The 20,550-nt window shown below is 46.3% G+C and overlaps 1 pseudogene; it reads left to right on the top strand.

Annotated features, from left to right (window-relative positions):
- LOC136479915 (disease resistance protein Pik-2-like) overlaps window positions 1-16,252 on the top strand; it is a 74,369-nt pseudogene extending 58,117 nt beyond the window's left edge.
- The last annotated feature ends 4,298 nt before the right edge of the window (window positions 16,253-20,550 follow it).

The raw sequence follows: 20,550 nt of genomic DNA, 5'->3' as shown, positions 1-20,550 counted from the left end.
GGTACAGAAAAGTCAAAAAGTTTAATAGATTATTTTTGTCGATCGGATGGATGGATCTCTCAATAGCCCGTGATACCCTCAGTAGGAAACATATCCGACACATAGTTTTGTCGTTTCCAAGTAGATCATCGGAGGAGTTTGCAACAAGAAAACCTTGAGTTGTCGTCGGGATATGCTTCGAAATTGTATGTTCTAGAGGTTATGACGAACTGTGAGGCATTGGTTTCATCATCGTTGTTAGAGAACTAATCAATAGCTACATCTATATGAGTCCCAACTATCGCATTGTCGCCCCTGTGCCCTCTATAGGAGATACATCTCCTTATATCAAAATTTCAAGCACCCTAGCTATCACGGAGGTGACATTTGTGCCCAATCTAGCAGTACTGGTAGTGCCAAAAGTAGCAACAAGCCCACACTGGTTAGGAGGACTGGACAATGCTAGGCTAGCAAGCCCATCCACACTACATCACATGCCAACAAGAAGGACATCACATCCAAATGCTTGTTACCAATCATTGGGAATTGGGTAGAGAAGCCTAAACAAGGCAGGACGAGAAATCATCATATGTATCGTCATAATGTGAAGTTTTGTGTGACCACGTTTTATATATTAAATTGATTTAAGGATACACACCATTAATTATTTGCCATGCGCATGGATGTAATACATTGTGCCACACATTTGTCCCTTGTAGAACGTATTACATATTGCTAACAAAAATGTAGTTTCTCTATCTTGAATCGACAAATTGATGAATCAGCGAACAAGCTAGTGGCGGATGCTGATGGAGGTGGATGGTTTTGGGACGCAACAACAGGAGGAGACCCCACCAACAATGTTGCATACCCCAATAGCATTCAACCCCAAGACGGCGCATGTCGCCCCACACGACTGTTCGTTGTAGTTGTCAGATTTGGAGCACTGCTCTGCTCCTAATAGGGCACGACTGCCTTGGCTTGCTGGAATGGCCGAGGCAAGGAGAGCATCAGTAGTGGAACAACGACAATTGCGAGAGTTTTCTTGGAACACGCCATGATGCTCTAGGCTAGGCTTCCGAAAGTAGAGGCTACTTGGTCCCTTGATGATGCTCCTATGCTTTGTGGTTGTTCGCTGATTGAGAATTGAGTGCCCCTATGCTTGTGGGTCTTTTCTTATATAGGCTTGAGCCACAACCAAATTAACCTTGAGCAATCAATTTTTGTCATTTTTTCCTTAAAAAATATCATATCTTGAGATTTTTACTCGTAGCACCAATATCCTCTAATATATTTTACCCACTCAATGTTTACACCGATGGTAGCTATTTAAATCATATATTTACAATTTCTCATCTTACTTCATAAGTAAGCATATGCTGCCTAATAATGTCGTATCTATTTTGATCCTTGAAAATCAAATTTTTAATGATATAGATTCACTCCATACCAATCTACCATGCATAGGTACTTATTGGCTGCTAATACACCATATCAATTTTGATTACTTCTAATATTATATTGATCATAATTAACAACACTTTAACATTATTTGAGGGTCGGGTTGGATCCAACCAGATAGTAGTTATTAGCTGCTAAAAATTAGTTGTGGTGGATCCAATAGACCTAGCTATTATGTTAGCTAACTATTAGATGGACACCAAGCCAACAACTAACTTGTTACCTAAGCACACCAAACTAATAGCAGCTAATTATTGGTCAGTTGAGTAAAATTCCCTCCATCCAGATCTTGGAGGTGGTTGAGGAGTTTTTACCTCAGATGAAGTTGTAGCAGGAATAAAATCAATTTTGCTGCCTTTAATTTTCTTGAAAGGTTCTAGCCGATCCAATGTAAAGCACACTAGAGCATACTATAGATTAGTAACAACTCCGGCCTATGCCCTCTTCTCTAGCATCTTGCAAATCTCATTAGGAAGTTGATAGGCCAAAGGCTTCATGATGTACGCGGGATTGCTTGGATCAATCGGACCATTTTGCATACCGTCGGCCATAGTAGGAGATATGTTTGCTTCCTTCCCCAGCAAAGTTGATAAAAGGTGTGTTGATGCGAATTCCGGTCATACACTAGCATGGGCTTGATCGTCCGGGCTGCACATGTCCAAGATACACAACGGATATAGATCTAAATGGCGAGGCTGACTGGCTTTACGGAGAGGCCGATTCAACGCTAGTTCTTTGCCAAAAAGACCCACGAAGCCCTCAGGGGATGACCCATCAGGAAATTGAACAACGGGGCTGCTATAAAATCATCAAAGCCACCTTCGATGTTGTTAGATCTCGTAGAGAGATGCGCTGGATATCAAGGGGACCAGGAGAGGTTTAGGTACAGAAAAGTCAAAAAGTTTAATAGATTATTTTAGTCGATTGGATGGATGGATCTCTCAATAGCCCGTGATACCCTCAGTAGCAAACATATGCTACACATAGTTTTCTCATTTCCTAGTAGATCATCGGAGGAGTTTGCAACAAGAAAACCTTGAGTTGTCGTCGAGATATGGTACGGAATTGTATGTTCTAGAGGTTATGACGAACTGTGAGGCATTGGTCTCATCATCGTTGTTAGAGAACTGATCAATAGCTACATCTATATGAGTCCCAACTATAGCATTGTCGCCCCAGTGCCCTCTATAGGAGATGCATCTCCTTATATCACAATTTCAAGCACCCTAGCTATCACGGAGGTGACATTTGTGCCCTATCTAGCAGTACTGGCAGTGCCAAAAGTAGAAATAATCCCACTCTGGTTAGGAGGACTGGACAATGCTAGGCTAGCAAGCCCATCCACACTACATCACACGCCAACAAGAAGGATATCACATCCAAATGCTTGTTACTAATCATTGGGAATTGGGTAGAGAAGGCTAAAACAAGGCAGGACAAGAAATCATCAAACGTATCGTCATAATGTAAAGTTTTGCCCATGCTAGTGTCCGACTGATCCAAGCAATCCCATGTACATCATGAAGCCTTTGGCCGATTGGATAGATAGATCTCTCAATCGTCCGTGATATCCTTTGTAGGAAATATATTCTACACATAGTTTTCTTGTTTCCTAGTAAATCATCGGAGGAGTTTCCAACAAGAAAACCTTGAGTTGTCATCGGGGTATGCCATGGAATTGTTTGTTCTAGTGGTTATTGAGGCATTGTTCTCATCATCGTTGTTAGAGAACTGATCAACAACTACAGCTATATTAGTCCCAACTATCGCATTGTCAACCTAGTGCCCTCTATAGGAGCCGCATCTCCTTATATCACAATTTCCAGCACCCTAACTATCGTAGAGGTGATATTTTTGGCCTCTCCAGCAATACTGGCAGTGCCAAAAGTGGCAACAAGACCACACTAGTTAGGAGCACTAGACAATGCTGGGCCAGCAAGCCCATCCACACTAGATCACACACCAACAAGAAAGACAACACATCCAAATGCTTGTTACTAATCATTGGGAATTGGGTTGAGAAGCCAAAAACGAGGCAGGACGAGAAATCATCAAGCGTATCGTCATAATGTGAAGTTTTGCATGACCATGTTTTATGTATTAAATTGATTTAAGGATACACACCATCACTTATTTGCCATGTGTTGGCGGTCTTTAACGACCAAATCCAACCAGCAACTTAAGTCCAAAACAGGAGAAATTAAGCAAACTTATACACATATGCTTTTACTATTGACATAGTTCCACTTGTATTGTAAGATTACTATTTTGTAGGACCCATATTGGAATACAAGGGAATTATAGTCATAATACACCATACATCAAAGCGCAAAGCAGATCATTTGCAACGAAGGAGAAGAAGGCCCGTCCAAATGCCAATTCTGGGCCAAGCACCGGCGTAGACATGGTCCAGGCCCACCCAGCAACCGACCAGAGAAGGACGGTGGCCCGCCACTACCTCTCAAGCTCACGTTGTTCAGGCGGTATCATTAATGCTAGGGGAGGTCGGTTACATAGGGGGTTCCATGTATAACACACCAAACCGACCACACACTATTATAAGAAGAGAGGAGGTGCTCACCATTCAAGACACCAACATTTGGAGCTACACACCTCACCTCTCTACTTGTAATCTTATAGCTTTTAGTAGTAGTTTGGAGCTAGGCAGGAGCTACCTTGGAGAGCTTGGCTCCTTGGAAGAAGAGCAACTTTGGTATGAATACTATGAAGAGTTCTTCCATAGCCTTGTTCTCATATTATCAATATAGTAGTGCATATGAACTAGACTATAGTTCTCATGTTATAATCTTGACATATGGACTAGCATATAGTTTGTATGTTATGATCTTAACATGTTCAACTTTATGCTTAACCATTCATACATTTTGTATGAGTAGAATTAGAGCAAAGTTGAGGTGGCGGTTCATTGTGCCTTCGGGTCAGACATACATCCATAGCAACCATGCAACAACCATCACCAAGCTAAAGAAACTGCAGTACCTTCGTGCTAGTACCACCAAACCAACTGAGGAACAACCAATACCTAATACTACCGGTGCACCCAAACCTACCGAGAAACAACCAACCCCATGTACCACGGTATCATGGACATCATCTTTGTTCCGCAGACATCGACAGCTAGAGGGTGTTGAGGTGCCTACTGGGATAGACAAAATGACTGCATTGCACACCATCGGTGTTGTTAATGTCGATTCTGCTCGGGGGAGGGCTGTCTTGAAAGAGGCCAGGAAGCTCACCCAATTGCGCAAGATTGAAGTGTCTAGAATCAGTAGGAACAACAACAAAGATTTCTGTTTGGCCATCTCAAGTCATGCGCATTTAGAATCCTTATCGGTTCGGCTCAAGGACAATCAGGATTGCTTGTATGTCACCCCAGATGGCTACCTTCCCCCCAAGAACCTATAGAGCTTTAAACTGTATGGTCTTGCAAACAAGTTTCCAGAGTGGATCAATCAACTTGACAATCTCAGGAAGTTAGTTTTGGAGATGACTATTGAAGGACCGGAAACGGCGACCAGAGGGGGGGGTGAATGGGAGCCTCAAATTTCTTTCGAAATCTTCGACCACTGTCCCAACATCAATCCCCAAAAAGCATACACGAAAGACTTGATGACCACGACCCTAGAGAAGGGTGGATGCTCCCTCAGAACACAGCGGGTCACCACAGAGCAAACGGAACACAGATCGAAGCCCAAACGAGCAAACTCCCAAAAGAAAAACAGCACTGCTCCTGCAAATATCGGACACGTCCGGTATTATATCGGACACGTCCGGTATTTTCGGCAGCAAGCTGACCAAAAGAGAAAAATCCAAAACCCCGTCAAATGGTGTCCAAAAATCATGAAATTTTAACCATAGCTCTTTAGACACCAAGGGAAGGTCTCCACCAAATTTCAGCTCAAAACTCCAAAGTGAGAAATATCGGACACGTCCTAGATCATATCGGACGCGTCCGGTATGAGCGAGCAGTTTCTCGGGAAAAAATCAAATCAAGCCATAACTTGATCAAATCAACTCCAAATGACTTGAAACTTTGCACAAGGGTTCACAAGCGAGTAGAAAAGCAACCTCTAAAGGATCATGGCCCAAGACAAACTCTAGCTCCATGAATCGAAGGAATTGAAGAATCCCCCAAAAAAATAGGTCAAGAACTAAAATTGCCCGGATCTACGATCTCGTGAGGAATTAGTGGATTTCCTTCAGTGGAAAGCTTCTACTCATGTCATTGATCGATCCAAGGCAACAAGAACGAACCAAAACCATCCCAAAATGAAGAAACGAGAGGGGAAACAAGAAGGGACAAAAGGAGCTCGTGAAGAACACCAAAATCACATCAAGAACACAACTAAATCATGAATCCCGGAGGGCATACGGTGGTTACGGCCACCGATTCCTTCAAAACCAAGTCACAATTTGAGTTGTGGACCTCTCTCATACATGGAAGCAAACTAGAGGAAGAAACCCTAAAGGAGAAAATAAAAACTGGAGGAGGTGAGGGAGATGGGGGCTCCCTCATCCTATTTAACAGGGCTATTACACATTCCTAGTTTTGACCCTGGATACAAATGAGTTGAACCGCTAAGCCCAAGGGCATTGTTGTCCAACCCGGTGTAATCTTGATCCGACGGCCACCGCGCCTTCTCATCGGTAGCTTCGCCTCGACGCGAACTCCCCGATGCCGCCACGTGCCGTCCGTCCCTCCTCGGAACCTCCGCCCGGGTTTTGAGGCCCAAACTCATAAACCGTCCATCCGATGGTTTTGAGGTCCAAACCATCAAACTGTCCGCGAGTAGCGTACTCCATACGCGTCCCCCGCCATTCGACGCGTGTCACCGCCGTCCTCGACCGGCCGGCCCGCCAAGTCCTCCTGAGCCTCGCTCGACTCACACGTCCGCCGTCTTGACCCGGTCAACACCGTCACTCCATGTCTTCTTGCACTTGTCGATGTCCCAAGTGTCAGCCACCGTGGCTAGTCACCCGGCCTCTGGGTCCCTCGGTCCAAGCCTCACGTCCGTCCTTCACCGCTCCCGGTCTGTCGGCACGGCACGTCCTCCTTGACCTTCACCTCGCCATCGACCACTGCATCCGAGCTCCACACCTGCACAACACAAGCCAAAAGACATGTCGCACACATAGCTTTCGCCATGGTAGGGTTAGTCACCACTCAACCTACTTCGTGGATCACATTGACAATCACTCATCACAAAACGAACACACAAGGGTACTTGTTAACCTTGTGTTCGCAATCTCCCCCTTGATGAGTGCATTGTCAACACCAATACACGAACAGCTTGAGCAAAAGAAAAAGAAGAAGAAGAGAAAAGAAAGAACTCACCCAAATGACCAAAAGCCAAAGAAAAGCCAAGAACCGGGTCATTTGAAAATGAGCAAAAAACTTAGTCCCCAAAGGCATGGGCAACGGCTCGACGCAACCAAGTAAAACAAAGCTAGCCCTCAAGAAGAGGCAACGGGCTCAACACCACTAGCAAAGCTCGAAAAACCGAAAAACTGCTAGACCCTCCAGAAGAGGCAAAGGCTCAACACATCTAGCAAAACACCTCAAATGCAACTCCCCCTAAACAAGTGCAATCTCTCTCAAATGAATGCATATCTCTCAACTTTAGGTGAATCTCTCTCAAATGAATGCATATCTCTTAACTTTAGGTGACATTGTGAGTGTGGAAACTTCTCCCCCTTGTTGACATATGCACTTATCAAGCTAGAGCCCAAGAATTGCAACTCCCCCTCAAAACAAGCTAGGAATGCAGAAATGCGCAAATGCAGAAGCTTCAAGATTATAGCAAGTATATTGAAAGAATGCTCTAGTGGATGCTGTCATGTATATATAGCAACACATACAAGTGCTAGCAAATGCTCAAGGTGACCAAATGAAGCGAAATATGGCATTTAAGCAAGTTTGATCAAGTTTGAGCAATTTTAAAAGAGGGTTCACCACCAAAGGAGCACATAGCAAAAATAGACAGGAGATCGACCTTGTGCTACACATGTATGCAAAGTGAACTACCCCAAACAAAGTTCACACATCATGTCATGAGACAAACTTGTGGTTTGATCAAATTTTAGACACCAATTGAAATTTATCGGAGTTATGCAGCGTATTACCAAAGTTTGTCAGACAAGTGTGTGCGGGAGGTTATCTGTGCCATCAAAACCTGACTTAGCGACCATGTCAAGCCTATGCCAAAGGCAATCAGAAGCTTAAGACAATGATCTCGGTATCCATTACAGAGCTCAAGTTCACCAATAAGTGCAATTTGGAGCTGTCTCGATACTCTGACACAGGATAGTACAGACCCATCCCGATCTTTTCAAATCACTTAGTTTGATTTTCAAGTTTTAGCACAAATTCAAGTTTCTCAAGCAAGTGTGTAACTCAAGGTATGAGCCGTAGCAACTAAGCATATATATGAAGCAAGAAAAAGATCTCGACACATTCTACACATGCTAGTGCCACAAGTAGTGGTGAACACATTTCATGTTTCAACAAGTTTTAATCAAGTTCACAGTTTGGAAAACAAGCTTAGCTCAAAACATGTATCAATTGATCAAAAGGAGCCTAAGCCAAAAGCACATCATTGTATATCCATAACATCCCCAACAAGAGCATAGTGTCAATCTAGCTACTATAAGGATGAAGCTCAGGATGCAATATGATACATGATGATATGATATGCAAGAATGATATAAAAACAAAAACAAAGGCTAAACTACAAAGAAAAGCAAAACTAGAATACAACAACCAAAGTTCCCCTCCTCTAAAAAGGGAAACAAACTCCAAGCTCCCCTCGCAAGCGAGCAAACTGGGCTTGGTCAAGTGGTTTGGTGAAGATATCTACGAGCTGGTTTTGGGTATCAATGTGGTGCAGATCGATATCACCTTTCTCATAGTGGTCACACAAGAAGTGAAAGTGAACTTCTATGTGCTTTGTCTTTGAGTGAAGGACTGGGTTTTTGGCTACACTTATGGCACTGGTGCTATCACAAAACAAAGGCACTCGCCTAAACTCTAACCCAAAGTCTCTCAGAGTAGCTATCATCCAAAGCAACTGGGAACAACAAGCAGCAGCAGCAACATACTCAGCTTCTGTGGTGGATTGGGCGACGCTAGACTGCTTGCAAGAAGACCAAGACACAAGAGAAGATCCAAGAAACTGACAAGTCCCCGAAGTGGACTTCCTCTCAACATGACAACCAGCATAATCCACATCAGAATACCCACAAAGAGAAAGAGAGGAGGAAGCTGAAAACCAAAGACCAAACTCGGGTGTGAAATGAAGGTACCTGAGGATCCACTTGATGGCTTGACGATGAGACGTGCACGGCGAAGACTGAAAGCGCGTGCACAAGCAGACTGCGAACTGGATGTCTGGTCTCGTCGTCGTTAGGTACAGCAGGGACCCGATCATGCTTCGGTATTCCTTCTGGTCCACGGCTTCTCCCTCCTTGTCCTCATCCAGGGCCGTCGTTGTTGACATGGGCATCGAAAGAGGCTTGGCCTCACCCATATCAAATTTCTTGAGCACGTCCTTGGTGTACTTGCCTTGGTGCACGAACGTCCCCTCACGAGTTTGCTTGATTTGCAGCCCAAGGAAGAAAGTCAATTCGCCCATCATGCTCATCTCAAATTCCCTGCTCATAGTATCTGAAAACTTGGCAACAAGAGCATGAGAAGAGCCACCAAAGATTATATCATCCACGTATATCTGAACCAAAAGGATGTATGTGCCTTGCTTGAGGAGGAACAAAGTCTTATCTACGGAACCCATCCTAAAACCCTTATCAAGCAAGAAAGCTTTTAAACGCTCATACCAGGCTCTCGGGGCTTGTTTCAAACCATACAAGGCTTTGTGGAGTTTAAAAACATGGTTGGGGTACTTTGGATTTTCAAAGCCAGGGGGTTGCCTCACATAAACCTCTTCCTCTATGTACCCATTCAAGAAGGCACTCTTTACATCCATCTGATACAGCTTGAACCCTTTCGAAGCTGCAAATGCTAAAAGAATCCTAATGGCTTCTAGACGGGCAACAGGAGCAAAGGTTTCTTCATAGTCTATTCCCTCTTTTTGGCAAAAACCTTGAGCCACTAATCTCACCTTGTTTCTCACCACCACCCCATCCTCACTCTGCTTGTTCTTGTAAACCCACTTTGTACCTATGGGGTGGCACTCTGGTGGAGGTGGAACTAAAACCCACACTTGGTTCCGCTCAAAGTTCTCTAACTCCTCGTGCATAGCATTAACCCAATCGGCATTAGATAGTGCGTGTCCAATATCTCGAGGCTCAAAAGAAGCTACGAAAGCAGAATGAGCGAAATGGGAAATATGATAAGACTTGGAATGCGTTACCCTTTCGTCGATGTCACCGATCATGGTCTAAGGAGGATGGCGTCGCTGGATATGTCGAGGTGCACCCAAAGACGAAGTCGCCTCCCCCTCATCCACAGCTGGGGCCTCCTCAGTTGATTGAGGAAGTGGCTCGCACGGACCCCATGAAGTAGAGGTGGAGGGCTCGGGGCCGTGAGCCGAAGTGGTCGAAGCTGGCTCGATCAGGGCAGCCGGTTGAGATGGCTTGGGATCATCCCAATCGACGTCATCATCATCCTCAACGAAAATGCTGTCACCCATCTCTTCATCACCTGCACGTTCAAAGACCGAAATAGAAGAGGGCATGGTTTCGTCGAAGGTGACTTCACAAGTCTCCACAACACGGTTAGTCTCAAGATTAAGCACACGGTATGCATGTGAATGAGAAGCGTAACCGAGAAATATACCGTCCGAAGATCTAGATTCAAACTTGTCAAGATTACCTTGCTTAAGAATGAAGCACCTGCAACCGAAGACTTGAAAATGACTCACCTTGGGTGGACGCCCAAACCGCAACTCGTAGGATGTCTTCTTTAAGAAAGCACGAAGAAAAATGCGGTTTGAAACATGGCAGGCGGTGTTGATGGCTTCGGCCCAGTAACGCCTAGGAGTCCTATGCTCATCTAGCATCGTCCTGGCCATTTCAACCAAAGTCCAATTTTTGTGCTCAACAACACCATTCTGCTGAGGGACATAGGGTGAAGAAAACTGATGTTCAAGACCCAAGGAAGCATAGAAGGTGTCAAACTGAGAGTTTTTGAACTCAGTGCCATTGTCACTGCGGATAGCTCGTATGGCATTCTTTGGTAACTCAGTTTGCAACCTCAAGATCAAGTCACGAGCATGAGAAAACGCTTTGTCCTTGCCCTCCATGAAAAACACCCAAGAATAGCGAGAAAAATCATCCACGATCACAAGAACATACCACTTCCCTCCCTCTGACCGAACCCGAGCCGGACCAACAGTGTCCATATGGAGTAGCTCACCGGGTCTCGTGGTCATGACCTGAGTCACTGGAGGATGGGAAGCAGCCACCATCTTTCCGTGGCGATAGGGATGGCATACCAGATCCTTCTCAAACTTAAGTTTGGGCAATCCTCGGATCATGTCAAGAGAACTCAACCTCACTAGGAGATCGAAGCTCAAGTGACCAAGTCTCCTATGCCACTTCCACAAATCAGAAGAAGATCCGGCAACCAAACAGCGAGAAGAACCGAAAGACTGAGAGAAATCAGCTCTGAAAACTCGGCCAAAAGGAACGATCTGACAAACTAGATGTCCCTGAGAATCGAGCACACGAGAAAGTCCAGTCTTAAAGCGCACCTCAAACCCATCTTGAAGGAGTTGCGAAACAGAGAGCAAATTGAAATGCAGGCTTGAAACCAAAGCAACGTCCTTCAAGATAAAAGACTCATTGACCCGAATAGTCCCACAAGACAGCACCTTACCTTTGCTATTGTCCCCAAATGTGATGTACTCCTTGTATTGCATGGGGTCGAGGCTGGAGAACCATTTGGAACTTCCGGTCATGTGGCGCGAACAGCCGGAATCAACAAGCCACGTGTTCTCTAGGCCTCCGCTCTGCATCAATAGAAAGACAGGGGGTGAGCAAATGGCACAACACTGGGGTTAGTGAAATGAGGAGAATACCAGTGTTGAGTCATTTGCCCTGGAAAAGTGTTAGGAAAAACACCATACATGCCATGTCCCATTGGAGAGAAGCGATCACCACGTGGGGAAAAACGTGGTCCGCTAGGAGTGTGGGACTGAAAGCCACCGTCGCGAGGTCCAGAGTCATATAGATCATGACTTGGGCCACGCCAGGCACGACCACCACGTGGTCTCGCCACCTAAGGCCTAGCACCTTGAGGCATTGCACCTCTAGGCCTAACACTGTGCCTCTGAATAGGCGGTACATATACGCCATGGGGAGGACGGTACATGTTCCGGTTGTTCAACTCGTACTCGCACCGCTCATCTCTCTTCCTCCTAAAGCAAAACTCAGCCAAATGACCATCTCTATGGCAATAGTCATAGTGGTACCTCACCTCTCTCTTGGGTGGTGGTTGACTCACTCTCTTGTGGATGTGGTTCACTCTCTGAGGCTTTTTGGCTTTAGGAAGGGGTGCACTAGAGATGTTGGGTAGAGTATCGAGTGAGTTCTGAAAGTGGTTCGGTTTGGGAACCCAAACTTGCTTGGATGGTGGAGCTTTTGGTGGTTCTTCAAACACACCATCTTTGATCATAGGCTTGGTAGGCTCTGGTGGAGGGATCTTGATCAATTTGGGAGTGTTGGTGGGTTTCTCACTTGGGTTCAAACCACTATGTTCACCAACCTTGCCATAGACATGCTCACCCTTCCCACCTATAGCAAAGCCTACTCCCGATGAGTCAGTTCCCCGCCTGAACTGGCTCACCATCATGCCCAACTGGGGCTCACTGCACGACACCCAACTCAAGATGGACCGAAGTTGTGTGTTTTCTTCCTCGGTTCCCATCTTGTCGTGCCTGCAGGACTCAAGCTCCAACACCAAAGCTTCACATCGAACACATGTAGTGGTGGTGCTATCTGAGTTGGCCTTCTCAAACTCAGCAAGTTTGGCAACCTTCTCTGCCAACTCAGATTGCAAGCCTGAGCAGGACTTGCACGCACCGAGCAACCCAGAACGAGACTTCAGCTCATCACATTCATCAAGCAAAACAGCATACTTGGATTGCAAGTCAGAGAGGTTAGACATGTGTATAGCGCACTCATCGCACTCCTCCTCCTCTGACACCACTACACCACTCTTGGCAAGCTCCAACTCCTTCAAAGCAACCTCTAGCTGGTCCTTAAACTCTTTTCTCTCGCGGGCAGCACGCTTAAGCAACTTATCTTGACTCATCAATGTATCATTCATAGTATCAAGCTCAAGCATAAGTGAGTCAAGTGTGGGCGGTACCTCATTTTCGTCGTCATCGACGTCGACATCCTTTTTGAGCTTTGCTCCACCATCAACCGCCATAGTGCAAAACCCACCACGGTTTGCACCGGCGACAAAGCAGAGACCGTTGAGCTTGTCCTCGCGCTTCTTCTCGGACTCATCGTCGGTCGAGGGAGAAGAAGAGTGATCATTGTCGAAGTCGTCGTTGAGGTCGCTGAGGGAGGCGAGGAAGGCGCGTTCTTGAGCTTTGGCCTTCCTGCGGTACGCCTTCTTGATCGCCTCCTTGTCGAAGCCGCCCTTGGCCTTGTGCTTGCCGGAGGTGTAGTCGCGCTTATCCTTGCGCTTGCCGGAGTCATACTTGTTGGTGAAGGGCTTCTTCTTAGGGCAGTGCACGACAAAGTGGTCTGGATCTCCACATCCATAGCATCCCTCCTTTGGGCCACCACTGCGTCGGTGGTTCAAACGGTTGTTGTGAAACCGAGAGAACCGACTGATGATGAGTGCCAACTCATCATCCCCAAGAGACTCCAGCTGCTCCTCTGTGACTGACATCAAGCACGACAAAGAGAAAGAAGCTTGTGAAGGGTTAGTCAATGAACTTGAACCACTACCTAAGACCAAAGCCATGGTTGGTGCAGAAGGATTCTTGAGCTTGGCTTGGGTTTGGTAGTCGATCTCTGTGGACTTGAGCTTGCTGAAAAGCTCATCGACGGTGAGGGTGTCGTAGTTGGCCGACTCGATGATCGCCGACACCTTCACATCCCATACCTTTCGATCAAGGGCATAGAGAAGCTTGAGCGCCCTCTCATGATCACTATAAGGTAGGTTGGCCTTGTTCGCTTTCATTTTGTTGACGATAGTCTGAAAGCGGGAAAACATGGCATCGATGGACTCGCCATCAAACTGAGAGAAGTTCTCATACTCGCGCTTGTACGTCTCGTAGAGTCTGGTCTTAACCTGTGCGGTCCCCTCGTGATAGCTCTGAAGCCTCACCCAGATCTCTCGAGCTGTAGTACAATCGGAGACACGCTCGAACTCAGAAAGCGAAAGACTCGAGAAAAGCACACTGTGAGCTTTGCTATTTGCATTGTGCCGATCCTTGTGATCCTGGGTGGTACGGGCCGCAACAGGGAGCACAACGTAAGTAGCATCCTCGCAAATTTCCCAAACGAGCCAATCAATCCCCTGGAGATGCGCAGACATGCGGATCTTCCAATAAGGATAGTTGGACCCATCAAAGTGCGGTGGTTTGCCGGAACCACGCTCCATGTCGCCTTCGTGGATCACGGACCGATTAAGGTGGAATGATCCTTAACCGGCTTTGATACCAATTGAAGGACCGGAAACGGCGACCAGAGGGAGGGGGTGAATGGGAGCCTCAAATTTCTTTCGAAATCTTCGACCACTGTCCCAACATCAATCCCCAAAAAGTATACACGAAAGACTTGATGACCACGACCCTAGAGAAGGGTGGATGCTCCCTCAGAACACAGCGGGTCACCACAGAGCAAACGGAACACAGATCGAAGCCCAAACGAGCAAACTCCCAAAAGAAAAACAGCACTGCTCCTGCAAATATCGGACACGTCTGGTATTATATCGGACACGTCCGGTATTTTCGGCAGCAAGCTGACCAAAAGAGAAAAATCCAAAACCCCGTCAAATGGTGTCCAAAAATCATGAAATTTTAACCATAGCTCTTTAGACACCAAGGGAAGGTCTCCACCAAATTTCAGCTCAAAACTCCAAAGTGAGAAATATCGGACACGTCCTAGATCATATCGGACGCGTCCGGTATGAGCGAGCAGTTTCTCGGGAAAAAATTAAATCAAGCCATAACTTGATCAAATCAACTCCAAATGACTTGAAACTTTGCACAAGGGTTCACAAGCGAGTAGAAAAGCAACCTCTAAAGGATCATGGCCCGAGACAAACTCTAGCTCCGTGAATCGAAGGAATTGAAGAATCCCCCAAAAAAATAGGTCAAGAACTAAAATTGCCCGGATCTGCGATCTCGTGAGGAATTAGTGGATTTCCTTCGGTGGAAAGCTTCTACTCATGTCATTGATCGATCCAAGGCAACAAGAACGAACCAAAACCATCCCAAAACGAAGAAACGAGAGGGGAAACAAGAAGGGACAAAAGGAGCTCGTGAAGAACACCAAAATCACATCAAGAACACAACTAAATCATGAATCCCGGAGGGCATACGGTGGTTACGGCCACCGATTCCTTCAAAACCAAGTCACAATTTGAGTTGTGGACCTCTCTCATACATGGATGCAAACTAGAGGAAGAAACCCTAAAGGAGAAAATGAAAACTGGAGGAGGTGAGGGAGATGGGGGCTCCCTCATCCTATTTAACAGGGCTATTACACATTCCCAGTTTTACCCCTGGATACAAATGAGTTGAACCGCTAAGCCCAAGGGCGTTGTTGTCCAACCCGGTGTAATCTTGATCCGACGGCCACCGTGCCTTCTCATCGGTAGCTTCGCCTCGACGCGAACTCCCCGATGCCGCCACGTGCCGTCCGTCCCTCCTCGGAACCTCCGCCCGGGTTTTGAGGCCCAAACCCGTAAACCATCTATCCGATGGTTTTGAGGTCCAAACCATCAAACCGTCCGCGAGTAGCGTACTACATACGCGTCCCCCGCCATCCGACGCGTGTCACCGCCGTCCTCGACCGGCCGGCCCGCCAAGTCCTCCTGAGCCTCGCTCGACTCACGCGTCCGCCGTCTTGACCCGGTCAACACCGTCACTCCATGTCTTCTTGCACTTGTCGATGTCCCAAGTGTCAGCCACCGCGGCTAGTCACCCGGCCTCTGGGTCCCTCGGTCCAAGCCTCACGTCCGTCCTTCACTGCTCCCGGTCTGTCGGCACGGCACGTCCTCCTTGACCTTCACCTCGCCGTCGACCACCGCATCCGAGCTCCACACCTACACAACACAAGCCAAAAGACATGTCGCACACATAGCTTTCGCCATGGTAGGGTTAGTCACCACTTAACCTACTTCGTGGATCACATTGACAATCACTCGTCACAAAACGAATACACAAGGGTACTTGTCAACCTTGTGTTCGCAACTATATTAACCAAAGATACTATTAGTGGACTCAGGGATCTTAAAGAATCTATTCTACATCTCATTGCCAAGCAGCTTCCTGATGGTAACCTCAATTTTTGTGTCATGTTGAATGGACAGCAATTACGCTGCTATGAAACAGTGAAGGTACTCGAGATTTCTTGTAGCTCCAGCTTAGATGTGACTTTTGGATCACAAGCACTGCACAATCTTGAGCTGTTGAAAGTTTCCTGCTGTAGTGGTTCAGGGTTGGTAATGAAGTTCTCTGGGCTAGAAAAACTGTCTGAATCTGAACTCAAGGAAGTCCAGATTAAGGGTGCCCATGATGCCACACTCAAAAAAGACGTGGAGGGACAACTTGCCGGGCATCCAAAGAAACCTATTTTAAAGATGGAATAAGTACTTTCGTCCACTGATGGATTCTGAGCTTCCTGTCATAACGATATTAAGGATTAGTGACTGGTGCTGTTCGCTTCCTCTTATTTCTTCACTGCTGCTTGATCCAGTCTAACCAATTAGAAAGATCGGTTAGGCAACCATCGTGCCAATGGTGAAACCTGAAAGCTTCCTGCTTCGCCACATACTGATCAGTCTATTCGACCAGTCTATTCATTCTTCTTGTGCATGTCACATCAGCATTCAGTAGTGGCCATGACATGCGTAGCTGAATTCAGCTTGGTTTAATTATTCCTAGCGCATAGTCCCAGTTTGGATTTATTCTAAAACATACCGATGGTGTGCAAATGTGTTTATAATTATATATATAAAGATTGGACCAGTCAATTTGTGTTGTACTTCTATTGCTGTCCTGTATTGTAGTTTCGTGGTGTATCTTGCTATGGCATCCATGTTCTGTTCTGGTTGTTTGTGTGTACATTTGTTTTGACTGGTTTTCGCTATGATATATACATCCTATTAATAGTTGTATTGTATTTCTGCTTTCCAGATATTGATCTGGGTTCCTACAGTTTTTTATGGGCCGCTGATTGCTGGCAGGGATCATATTCCATGGTACTATAGTGCATACAACTGTAGAAATGATTATGATGTTGCACTTGAAGTCAAATTTAAGCATGCTCAAAAAGAAAAATAATACGGTGACCAGGGTGAATTCAAACAACATGGTCCAAACTTCAAGCTGATTCATCTCTTTGGAGATATGTGAGCCATGGAGATGTTATAGTGCAGTCCATCATCAAAAGAGCTAGGAGAAATACCATCACTTACTTGCAGAACCCTGATGGCTCCTATTTTACCACTCAACAGCAGCTAGCCCAAACCGCCACTGATTATTTCAAAGATCTCTTCACCGTACCAGCCAACATGTAGGGCAAAATAACAACATCTTGGGTGATGCTTAGACCGAGACACATGGTGATCAGGTAACATCTAATGACACTTTCACTAACTCTACTCCAGATTTGAAGGAAATTCATTACATACTCAAGAATATGCGCAACAACGCTTCCCCTGGGCCGGACGGGTTAAATGCTGCATTTTACAAGTCCACATGGTCATGCACAGGTAAGGATTTACATGAACTAGTTCTGTCTTTCTACAGCACTGGTAATTTGCCCAGACCGATTAATGCCACGCACATTGTCTTAATCCCTAAATTAATTGTCCTGCTACTACTAGGGATTTTAGGCCAATCAGTCTTTGCAATGTTAGCTATAAAATTATTGCTAAATCTTTAGCTGACAGAATCAAAAGTCACCTTCCCCACATTATTCATCCTTCTCAATCTGCTTTTGTCCAAGGTAGGCACATTGCCTCTAATATCATTATTGCTCAAGAGATTGTTCATTCTTTCTGCCTAAAATCTTGGAATCAGAAAGCTTTTCTTCTGAAGATTGATTTAGCTAAAGCTTTTGATAGAATTGAATGGCATTTCATTGTCAGAGCTATGAGAAGACATGGGTTTCACAATCACTTTATTAACCTAGTATACCAATGTATCTCAACGACTACTCTTTCAGTCATTGTTAATGGTGAACCTTCTTCTAATTTTCATCCCCAAAGAGGTATCAGACAAGGCTGCCCTCTCTCACCCTACTTGTTTGTCTTGGCTGTCAATGAGTTATCCATCCATCAGTATGCAGTCTAATATGGACAATCTCAACATTAATGGTGTTACTTTAGGCCCTGGCTGTCCTAGAATTCATTCTTTACTTTTTGCGAATGACCTGATCATTTGTGGGCAAGCTAATGCTAGTGAAGCTAATAATATTAGATCTATCTTGTATGACTTTTGTAATGCCCCTGGCCAAACGCCTAATCTTGCTAAGTCTCATATTCTTTTCAGTAAAAATGTCGATGACAGCAGCAAAAATGAGGTTAAATCTGTTTTCCCTGTTAATAACCATGCTCCTAACTCCATTTATTTAGGTCACCCTCTCACTTTCAGCCATAAGGATAGGAACAAAGCTTATAATTTTATTCTGACCAAATTTAGAGCTAAACTTACGACTATAAAAGCGAATAAACTTAATCACGCTGGTCGTTTAGTTTATATTAACTCTGTTCTGTGCTCCATTCCCATTTACTACATGTCCACGGTTTTGTTTTCCAAAGGTTTCATTTCCAAAATTACCTCAATCATTAGGAAATTTTGGTGGGCGGGTGTTCAAGATGAAAACGAAACCAATTCCTTTCATTTTAGATCTAGGGATAATATCTGTAAACCTAAAGACAAAGGTAGGCTCGGCATTAGAGATGTTCTTAAAATCAATCAAAGCCATATTATCAATGCTGCTTGGAATATTGTTACTAATAAAACCCCCTTTTTGTCCGCCATTATCAAGTCCAAATACTATCCGAATGATTCTTTCTGGACAGCTAATAACAAAAACTCTACCAAATCCATTTTCTGGTCTTCGATTATGCAAATAAAACACATGCTTCACAAACACTGTGTGTCGGTGTTTCGAGTAAACACCAACGAGTAAATTTGTGTTATTGCGCGTCTGACCCGGATGGTATGCTAAAAAGACACAAGTTTTATACTGGTTCGGGTAGAATGTCCCTACGTCCAGTTCGTGGCTGTTGCTCGTGTTATTAGCACTGAAAAGTTTGTAGTAGGGATTACAAACGGGCGAGAGAGGGACAGGTCCCAAGTCTCTGATGGAAAAATCGAATGGATGCCGAGAGCTAAGTCACTGCTCAGCAATGTGTTCGAGGTTCGACGCTAGTGGTTCTGCTGTGATGCGGTCAATCGATTCTCTTAGTGGGGTGCCCTGCTTTCCCTTTTATAGGCCAAGAGAGAGCAAGGACTACAGATGGGAGAAAAGAGGAAAACGAGAGGCAAAGGAAGTCTTTCAAGGACGTCGGGTCCTCCATTTCCTCTGTGCAGGCCCCGCTGACATGGCAGGCGGTGACAGGGACAGCCCCACACCGGGCGTATGTCCACTGACCCTGACAGGGCCGCAATGGTCGTCTGTCCGCTGACGATGCCATGTCCTGGCATTGTCAGCGGGTTGTCACGTTCCATCCCGTCCCGGCGGGCGGCACAACGGACCAAGATGCTGATCAGTGGCCATACAGGGAGAAGGCAGCACATTAACCGCACGTCCGTTACTGTGGGTGATACGAGTTTCCTTCTAGACCGTAGTCGTTGTCATGAGCTTCTGTAAGGATCCGTGTCCAAGGGCAAATGACGGCGCCCACAACACTATGAGGCAAATGACGGCGCCCACAACACTGTGAGGCAAATGATGGCACCCACAACACTGTGAGGCAAATGTCGGCGCCTACAACACTATTTAAGCTCTGACATGCCTAGAAGGTTGCAAAGCACCCTTCTGGCATGGCTTGACGGTACTGTCCTGCAGGTGTGCAAGGTACGGTCCTCGGTATTGCGGTTGACTTTGAGCGCCTTGCCTTATCTGTTGCGCGCGTTGTTGTCAAGGACTCACGTGCAGACATTGGGCGAGGTGGAGCTAGCCCTCAGACGTCGGGCGAGGTGGAGCCAGGCCTCAGACATCGGGTGAGGTGGAGCCAGGCCTTAGACATCAGGCAAGGCGGAGCCAGCACTCAGACGTCGGGCAAGGCAGAGCTAGCCCTCAGACGTTGGGTGAGGCGGAGCCAGCACTCAGACGTCGGTGAGGCGGGGCCAGCGCTCAGACGTCGAGCCAGCCGGAGCCAACCCTCAGACGTCGGGCGAGATGAAGCCAGCCCTCAGACATCAGGCGAGGCGGGGCTAGCCCTCAGACGTCGGGCGAGGCAGAGCCAGCCCTTAGACATCGGGCGAGGCAGAACAGTCCTCGGGAGTCAGCCGAGGCAGAGTCAACCCTCAGGGATCAGATGAGGTAGGGCCCATGGCCTCAGTGGCTGGACGAGGTGGAGCCCGGCAAATGGCGTAGTTGCGCTCTTGATCGTGCGAACGAATCAATTTTGATGGTCATTAGCTCCTCCTCATCGGGTACCCTAGTATTGGTTCCTGACAGTAGCCCCCAAGCCCCCAGGCGATTTGAGTAGAATCGCCTAGGGATTTTTTTGACTAGCTAGCGGGTGTGCACGAGCGCGCCCGGTGGGTGTAGCCCTCGAGCCTACAGAGGAGTAGAATACTCCTTCAGAGGTTTTTCCAAAAGAGAGGACTCTGAGAGCCCTGGCCCTCTATCGTTGCCCACGGCGTGTCCTGTAGATGGTGATTTCTCCTTGCCGAGGTCGGACCCTTCACGGGTATGGTCGTGAGATTT

The sequence above is a fragment of the Miscanthus floridulus genome, chromosome 9 (genome assembly GCF_019320115.1).
Source record: "Miscanthus floridulus cultivar M001 chromosome 9, ASM1932011v1, whole genome shotgun sequence".
In the NCBI taxonomy this organism is placed as follows: domain Eukaryota; kingdom Viridiplantae; phylum Streptophyta; class Magnoliopsida; order Poales; family Poaceae; genus Miscanthus; species Miscanthus floridulus.
Note: the sequence above shows the minus strand (reverse complement) of the source record. Positions and strands in the feature narration are given on the sequence as shown.